Below are 8,614 nucleotides of genomic sequence, written 5' to 3'. Positions count from 1 at the left end.
CATCAGTCCTTCCAATGAACATCCAGGACTGATCTCCTTTAGGATGGACTGGTTGGATCTCCTTGCAGTCCAAGGGACTCTCAAGAGTGTTCTCCACACCAAAATTCAAAAGCATCAATTCTTCAGTGCTCAGCTTTCTTTATAGTCCAACCCTCACATCCATACATGATTACTGGAAAAAACATAGCCTTGACTAGATGGACTGTGGTTGACAAAGTAATGTCTTGGCATTTTAATATGCTGTCTAGGTTAGTTATAACTTTCCCTCCAAGGAGCAAGTGTCTTTTAATTTCATGGCTGCAATCACCACCTGCAGTGATTTTGGAGCCCCCCAAAATAAAGTCAGCCACTGTTTCCCCATCTATTTGCCATGAAGTGATGAGACCAGATGCCATGATCTTAGTTTTCTGAATGCTGAGCTTTAAGCCAACTTTTTCACTCTCCTCTTTCACTTTCATCAAGAGGTTCTTTAGTTTTTCTTCCCTTTCTGCCCTAACGGTGGTGTCATCTGCATATCTGAAGTTATCGATATTTATCCTGGCAGCTTTGATTCTAGCTTGTGCTTTATCCAGCCAAGTGTTTCTCATGATGTATTCTGCATATAAGTTAAATAAGCAGGGTGACAATATACAGTCTTGATGTACTCCTTATCCTATTTGGAACCAGTCTGTTGTTCCATGTCCAGTTCTAACTGTTGCTTCCTGACCTGCATACAGGTTTCTCAAGAGGCAGGGAAGGTATTCCCATCAATTTCAGAATATTCCACAGTTTGCTGTGATCCACACAGTCAAAGGCTTTGGCATAGTCAATAAAGCAGAAATAGATGTTTTTCTGGAACTCTTGATTTTTCGATGATCAGCAGATGTTGGCAATTTGATCTCTGGTTCCTCTGCCTTTTCTAAATCCAGCTTGAGCATCTAGAAGTTCACGGCTCACGCATTTCTGAAGCCTGGCTTGGAAAATTTTGAGCATTACTTTACTAGCGTGTGAGATGAGTGCAATTGTGTGGTAGTTGGAGCATTCTTTGGCATTGCCTTTCTTTGGGATTGGAATGAAAACTGACCTTTTCCAGTTCTGTGGCCACTGCTGAGTTTTTCAAATTTGCTGACATATTGAGTGCAGCACTTTCACAACATCATCTTTTAGGATTTGAAATAGCTCAACTGGAATTCCATCACCTCCACTAGTTTTGTTCATAGTGATTCTTCCTAAGGCCCACTTGACTTTGCATTCCAGGATGTCTGGCTCTAGGTCAATGATCACACCATCTTGGTTATCTTTTTTGTATAGATCATGAAGATCTTTTTTGTATAGTTCTTCCATGTATTCTTGCCACCTCTTCTTAATATCTTCTGCTTCTGTTAGGTCCATACCATTTCTGTCCTTTATTGAACCCATCTTTGCAAGAAATATTCCTTTGGTATCTCTAATTTTCTTCAAGAGATCTCTAGTCTTTCCCATTCTATTGTTTTCCTCTATTTCTTTGCACTGATCACTGAGGAAGGCTTTCTTGTTTCTCCTTCCTATTCTTTGGAACTCTGCACTCAAATGGGTATATCTTTCCTTTTATTCTTTGCTTTTCACTTCTCTTCTTATCACAGCTATTTGTAAGGCCTCCTCAGACAGCCTTTCTGTTTTTTGCATTTTTTTCCCTTGAGGATGGTCTTGATCCCTGACTCCTGTACAATGTCAGGAACCTCCATCCATAGTTCATCAGGCACTCTGTTTATCAGATCTAGTTCCTTAAATCTATTTCTCACTTCCACTGAATAATTTTAAGGAATTTGATTTAGGTCATATCTGAATGTTCAAGTGGTTTTCCCTACTTTCTTCATTTTAGGTCTGAATTTGGCAATAAGGAGTTCATGATCTGAGCCACAGTCAGCTCCCAGTCTTGTTTTTGCTGACTGTATAGAACTTCTCCATCTTTGGCTGCAAAGAATGTAATCAATCTGATTTCGGTATTGACCATCTGGTGATGTCCATGCGTAGAGTCTTCTCTTGTGTTATTGGAAGAAGGTGTTTGCTATGAACAGTGCATTCTCTTGACAAAACACTGGAGGTAGGGGACAGAAAAGAAAGCCAAAGGCAGGACCAGGCCTTGGCCACATGGAAGCCCTTAGGCACTGTAGAGACAGAGGGGATTTCCTTGAAGGATAGGGTACCTTTGCAGTCAAATCCCAGGGGTCCAGAAGGGACAGAAAGATCCCTAACATCCTGCCCCTGGACTGCTATTTCCACTCAGTGTAATTGTACTGAGCATAACTTTTGGGTCATCATCTCTCTTCAGGACCATATGCATTCTATTCATCAAGTCAAACAATGCACTTCCCACTCATTGCATCTATGCACAGGGACTTGGGTAGGCTTATCTCTGAGGGTTTCTGGAAATTAGTATATCCCACAGGATGAGAGTCTGCCTACCCCAGATTCCAGACCAAGATACAGCAATTGGTCTGGGGTCAGCAGGCCACACTAAGATCTTCCTTCCTCTCTGTCATTTTCTGGCCTTTGCAAGCAAGGAGTGGGTGAAAAGACATGGAGCTTGGTCGTTTGGCACCAAATACGGAAAAATGAAGCAACAAGCAAGAAATGATGCTCAAGGAAGCAGATATCTGGATTTGGGGCCCATGGACTCAGCACCAGTCAACCTGGCAATGCCCTACACAGGAGCATTCAGGCTGGGGACAGGAGACATTGTTATCTGGTGCAGCCTCACCTCCAATGGCTTGCAAAGGTCCTGCAACAACAACAATGCAACTACTCACTGTTTGGTTCACATCACGAAGCCACTCTTCTACTTCAGGCAAATGGGGCCTCATGATGAACATGATACCGGGGCTCTGAAGGGCTCTCAGCAGCCATACTAGGAAGGTAAGCTTGGAAGGGTTTCTCCTCTGGGGTTGCTATCATTGAAGGCTATGGCCACCAGAGAGGAAGAATGCTGCAGGAGATTTAAGGGGCCTAAGTGGGCAAACAGGACAAAACATGTCAAAGGGCCCATCAGAACAACTGGCCTCATGAGAACTTGCCATCCTGAAAATGACCTGGCCAAGCGCCATGGAATCTCAGAGGCCACCCTTCAGCTCTCTCAACAGCCAGCAGTGTCTACCTGCCTAGACAGGTTCATGCCTGCCTCTCATCATTGCCAGGTCTGAGGCAGGATCCTTCCCTACAAAAAATTACTGGGAAACTGAAAAGGACACACCACAGGTGACCATCCCCTCGGTAGATCAATGTGCTCTGGACAAAGATGTGCAGAGACGTGTGTGTGGATGGATGTTCCCCAGAGGGCAAGGGAAGCAAACATGGCCTCCATGTACAATATGACAAGAATTCAGGTTTAATGAAAGGTTTTTCAGTGCCCGAGTTCCTAGCCTGTTGTGATGGTGCCACAGCAGTAGTTCCCCTTTTGTGAGAACTGAGGTTCCCGCAAGGACGCCCCTCTCTCAACTACCTTGATGCTCACCTCCCCCATAGTCCGTCTTCCTTTGGGGCCTGTGTTGAGGACAAAAGAGAGCCATTAACCTTGAATCATTCAGGCCGTGGCAAGATCCTTGCCAGAATGTCTGACTGAAAGACACAATTGAGAAAGAAGGTGCTAAGGAAAGACCCAGTGTATGTCCTCCAGGTGAGTGGTAAAAGCAGGGCTTAGGAAAGAAGGCAAAGGCAGGGCCAGTCCTTGGCCACATGGAAGCCCCGAGACACTGTTGAGAGTACTTAAGTGCGCTCTCTGTGGGATACGGGGCCTCCACAGCCAAATCCCAGGGTTCCAGAAGGGACAGAGAGACCTCCTGCTTCTGCACGGACATGTCCATTGGGTTTCAGCATAATCTTTTTGAGCATGATTTTTAGGTCATCATCTTTCCTCGGGACCAAATGAATTCTAAACAGTGATACAACTGAGGCACTTCCCTCATATCGCATTCAGGCACAGGCTTACCTCTGAAGCTTTCTGGAAATGAGTATGTCCCAAAGGTTGTGAGTTTTTGGCTACCCCAGGTGTTGCACCAAGGCTGACATTTATTTCCCAGGGGCAGCAAGCCACACTCAGATCTTCCTTCCTCTGGGGACGTTGTCTGTCTATAGAGCCAAAAGATACCTGTGAGAACTCCTTGTTATTTCTTGTAAGCTTTGATGGTCACATGTGCTACATCTTCATGCAGTGAATAATGCTACAAGACATACCTAGAACAAGACATACAGGAGCCCAAGAAAGTGACAAAATGCACTTACATACAGAGACACAAACCCCTGGCTGAAATGCATGACTGCCACCGATCTTCCTCCCTACCTCTCTAGTTCTCTACCTCCCCACCTCCTTACTTTTTTATTCATCATTCCCTCCCACCCTACCTATGGCCAAACATTAGAAAATGAGTGAATGAGCAGATAAGTGCATGACTGAGAACATGAATAATGTGACCAGGAGGGAAGAAATGGTAATTTCATAAAGGAATCCAGAGAAGGTAGACCCTCATGGATTCTCCACCTGACAGAACCTCTTGGCTGCCAAGATTCTACAGATGTGTCTTGTGGAATGGAGACATTCCTCTGAGCTCAATTCTTGTCTGTTCAAGCAAGGGGTGGGTGAGGAGACGCTGGGCCTGGTCACTTGCTGCCAACACACAGAGAATGAGGCCACATTATCCCATAGAATTGATTCTGAAGGAAGCAGCTATCTGGTGACAGGGCACGTAGACCCAGCACTAGTCACTTTGGCAACACCCAGCATGGGAATGTTCAGGCTGGAGCAGGAGCCACTGTTGCTTGGAGCAGCGTCCCCTCCTGTGTCCCACCAAAGGCCCCAAAAAACACCAATGCAACTACTCCTCGCTTGACCCTCATCACAGTGACACAGCTCTCTTTCAGGCAAATGGGGCCTCATGCTGGGGCTAATACAGTGGCTCCAAAGGGCTCTTAACAGCCTTACAAAAAAGGTATACTCGGAAGGGGTTTCTCTTCTGGGGGGGGGTGGTGCTATCATTGAAGGCTGTGGTCCCAGAGTGGAAGGAGATGCAAGGTGTCCGAGTGGGTGAACAAAACAAACACATCAAAGGGCCCATCAGGAACAAATGGCCACACTGAGAACTCACTATGCCTAAAAGTGATCTGGCCAAGCCCCATAGGGCTGCCCTTCAGCTCTCTCAACAGCAACAGCGTCCACTTGCCAAGACCCAGTGGACCAGTTACTACCTGCTTATCACCTTTGCCAGGCCTGGGGCACAATCCTTCCCTACCAACCATTCTTGGGACACTGGAAAGCACACACCATAGGTGACCATCCCCTCAGGTGATCGATGTGCTCTGCATGGAAGTTTGCAGAGACATTTGTGTGGATGTTCCCCAGGGGACCAGGGAAGCAAACACTGTCTTGATATCCAGTCTGAGTAGAATTCAGGTTTAATGAAAGGACTTTTAATGTCCGAGATCCTAGCCTGTCTAGATGGCATTGTAGAATAAATTCACCCTTTGTGATGACTGAGGTTCCCACAAGGACTCCTCCCTTTAGACTGCCTTGAGGCATGCCTCCCTCATAGTTCTTCATCCTCTGGTACTCATGTCCAGGAAAGAGGGGAACCATTCATTTTGAATCATCCAGGTTGTGGTGAGACCCTCACCAGAACGTCTTACTGAAAGACAAGATTCAAAAAGAAGGAGTTAAGGAAAGGCATTGCCTACGGCCTCCATGTAGACAGTGGAAGTAGGGAACAGCAAAGAAAGTCAAAGGCAGGACTAGAATTAGCCTATGTAAAAGACCATAGACAAGGTAGAGACACAGGGGCCCTCCTTGTGGGATCAGTTACCTCCACAGCCACATTCTAATGTGCCAAAAGGGACAGAAGGAACCAGGATCTTTTGCCCTTGGACTGCCACTTCCATTCAGCTCAGCACAATCCTTTTGAGCATAATTTTTATGTCATTTTCTCTCCTTAGGACCATATGACTTCTCATCATTAACCCAAACAAGGCAAGCTCCACGCATTGCATCTATGCCAAGAGTCTGAGTAGGCTTGCCTTCAATGCTTTCTGGAAATGATGGAGCCCCAAAGCATGTGAGTTTCTGTCTACCCCAGGTGCTGCACCAAGGCTGACATCGAAGGCCCTGGAGGCAACAGGTATGAGTCAGATCTTCCTTCCTTTGGAGCACTGTCTGAGTAGAGAGGAGCACAGCAGCTTTGCCAACATCTAGTTTGGCCCTGTAGGCTTTTGTAGTCATGTGTGCTACACCTTCATGCAGTGAATGATGCTACAAGACATATCTAGAGTGATAAATCCAAGAACCCAAGAAAGCAACAAAGTGCATCTATCTCTACACAGCGACACAAACCCCTGGGTAAAACGTACTCCTACCACTGACCTTCCTTGCTACCTATCTAGCTTTCTATTTCCCCTATCTGTAGTTATCTACCTCCTTACTTTCCTTCATCCATCCTTACCTCCCAACCTACCTACTGCCAAACCTGAGGAAACAAGTGACTAGTGGATCAGTGCTTGAGTGAATACATAAGTAATGTGTCCAGAAAGGAAAAAAATGGCAACTCCACAAAGGTGCCCCAAGAGAAGGGAGAGCCTCATGGGCTCTATACCCAGAAGAAGGCCCAGCACAAGGGTCTGTCAGTCACTGAAATTCTATAGATGTGTCTTGGAAAACAGAGATGTACCTCTCAGCTCGATCTTGATCTGTGCAAGCAAGGGGTGGAATTGAAGACATGGGGCTAGGCCACTTGCAGCCAACACACAGAAAACGAGTCCACAAAGTCCCATGGAATGGATTCTTGAGGAAGTAGGTATCTGGTGACAGGGCACATAGGCTCAGAACCAGTCAACCTGGCAATGCCCTGCATGGGAATGTTCAGGCTGGGAATAGGAGGCCTTGTCCCCTGGTGCATGTCCTCGCCCATGGCCTGCTGAAGGCCCCAGACAAAAACAATGCAACTGTTCCTGGATTGACTACGTCTTGAGGCCATTGCTCTACTTCAGGCAAATATAGCCTCATAATGGAGATGCTACCAGGGCTCTGGAGGGCTTGCAACAGCCTTACTAGAAAGTTAAGCTCCAAAAAGGTTTCTTCTCTGGGGGTGTGATCATTGAAGGCCATGACCCCAGAGAGGGAGAATGCTTCAAGATATGCCTGGGGCCCAAATGGAAAAATGAAAGACCCATCAAAGGGCCCATCAGGAGCAAGTTGTCTCACCAAGACCCTGCCATGCCTGAAAGTTAATTAGCCACACCCCATGGAATCTCAGGGGATGATCTTTAGCTCTCTTAACTGTCAGCACCATCTAACTTTCAAGACCCACTGGACAGGTTCCTGCCTCTCACCATTGCCAGGTCTAGGGCATAATCTTTCTCTACCTGCTTGTTTTTCAGGGACTGCAAAGCACACAATCAGGTGACTATCCCCTTAGTTGTTCAGCAAGCTCTGTATGAAAGTGTGCAGAGACCTGTGTATGGATATTCCTCAGGGAGCCAGGAAGCAAACACTGCCTCCATGATCAATCTGATTAGAATGTGGGACCAACAGAAAGCATTTCAGTCTCCAAGATCATAGATGGTCTTGAAGGCACTGCAGCAGAAATTCCCCTTTGAGAGGACTGTGGACCACATACAGCTCCCTACTCTTGACCGCCTTGAGGTGGGCCTACTCCATAGCCCATTGTCCTCTGGGGCCCATGTTAAGGACCAAAGAGAGTCACTCGCCTTGAATTGTTCAGGTCACAGTGAGGCCTTCTCCAGAATGTCTGACTGAAAGACATAATTTAAAGAGAAGTAGCTAAGGAAAGGTCCTGGCTATATCCTCTGGGTGGGTGGTGGAAGCAGGGATCAGGAAAGAAAGCCAAGGGCAGGACAGACTTTGGTCACATGGAAGCTCCCGGGCACTGTAGAGACTCAGGGATAGGGTGCCTCCACACCCAAATCCCAGGGCTCCAGAAAGGACAGAAGAAACCACAATCTCTGGGCCCTGTAATGTCACTTCCATTGAGCCTCAGCACAATCCTGTTGAGCATGATTTTAGATCACCATCTCTCTTTAGGACCATATGAGTTCTCATTATCAACCCCAACAAGGCATACCCCCATGCATTGCATGCATGCAACAGGCACCTGAGTAGGCTTACTTCTGATGTTTTCTGGAAAGGAGGATGCCCCAGAGAATGTGAGTTTCTGTCCACACCAAAGGCTGGATCAAATTTGATATCAGTTACCCTAGGGGCAGCAAGCCACGCTTAGAACTTCCTTCCTCTGGGGGTGTTGTCTGTCTAGAAGGAGAACAACAGCTATGAGAATACCTACTCCATCCTTGCAGGCTTTGGTGGTCATGCATGCTGCACCTTCCTGCAGTGAATGACGCTGCAAGACATAACTATAGAGACACATCCAGGAACATTAGAAATCAACTAAATACACTTATGTGCAGAGACAAAAATCCCTGGCTGAAATGTATAACTACCACCAACCTTCCTCCCTACTAGGTTCCTACTACCAACCTTCCTCCCTACTAGGTTCCTACCTCTGTAGTTCCTTACCTCTTTACTTTTTTCAAACACTCCTTCCTTCCCACCATACTTACTGCCAAACATGAGGGAATGAGTGGACAAGTGGTCAAGGCA

The 8,614-nt window shown here is 46.5% G+C and overlaps 4 non-coding genes across 4 annotated transcripts; all 4 read right to left on the bottom strand.

The window, feature by feature from the left end:
* Positions 1–2,236: 2,236 nt before the first annotated feature.
* Positions 2,237–2,317, bottom strand: LOC136147567 (small nucleolar RNA SNORD115). Its single transcript, XR_010659233.1, has one exon. It is a non-coding gene; the product is annotated as a small nucleolar RNA SNORD115 (small nucleolar RNA).
* Positions 2,318–3,819: 1,502 nt separating this feature from the next.
* On the bottom strand, positions 3,820–3,900 carry LOC136147566 (small nucleolar RNA SNORD115). The gene has a single exon (XR_010659232.1). It is a non-coding gene; the product is annotated as a small nucleolar RNA SNORD115 (small nucleolar RNA).
* Positions 3,901–5,885: 1,985 nt separating this feature from the next.
* Positions 5,886–5,964, bottom strand: LOC136147564 (small nucleolar RNA SNORD115). Its single transcript, XR_010659231.1, has one exon. It is a non-coding gene; the product is annotated as a small nucleolar RNA SNORD115 (small nucleolar RNA).
* A 2,021-nt stretch (positions 5,965–7,985) lies between these two features.
* Positions 7,986–8,065, bottom strand: LOC136147563 (small nucleolar RNA SNORD115). The gene has a single exon (XR_010659230.1). It is a non-coding gene; the product is annotated as a small nucleolar RNA SNORD115 (small nucleolar RNA).
* Between the last annotated feature and the right edge of the window lie 549 nt (positions 8,066–8,614).

This window comes from Muntiacus reevesi, chromosome 15 (assembly GCF_963930625.1).
Source record: "Muntiacus reevesi chromosome 15, mMunRee1.1, whole genome shotgun sequence".
Lineage (NCBI taxonomy): Eukaryota > Metazoa > Chordata > Mammalia > Artiodactyla > Cervidae > Muntiacus > Muntiacus reevesi.
Note: the sequence above shows the minus strand (reverse complement) of the source record. Positions and strands in the feature narration are given on the sequence as shown.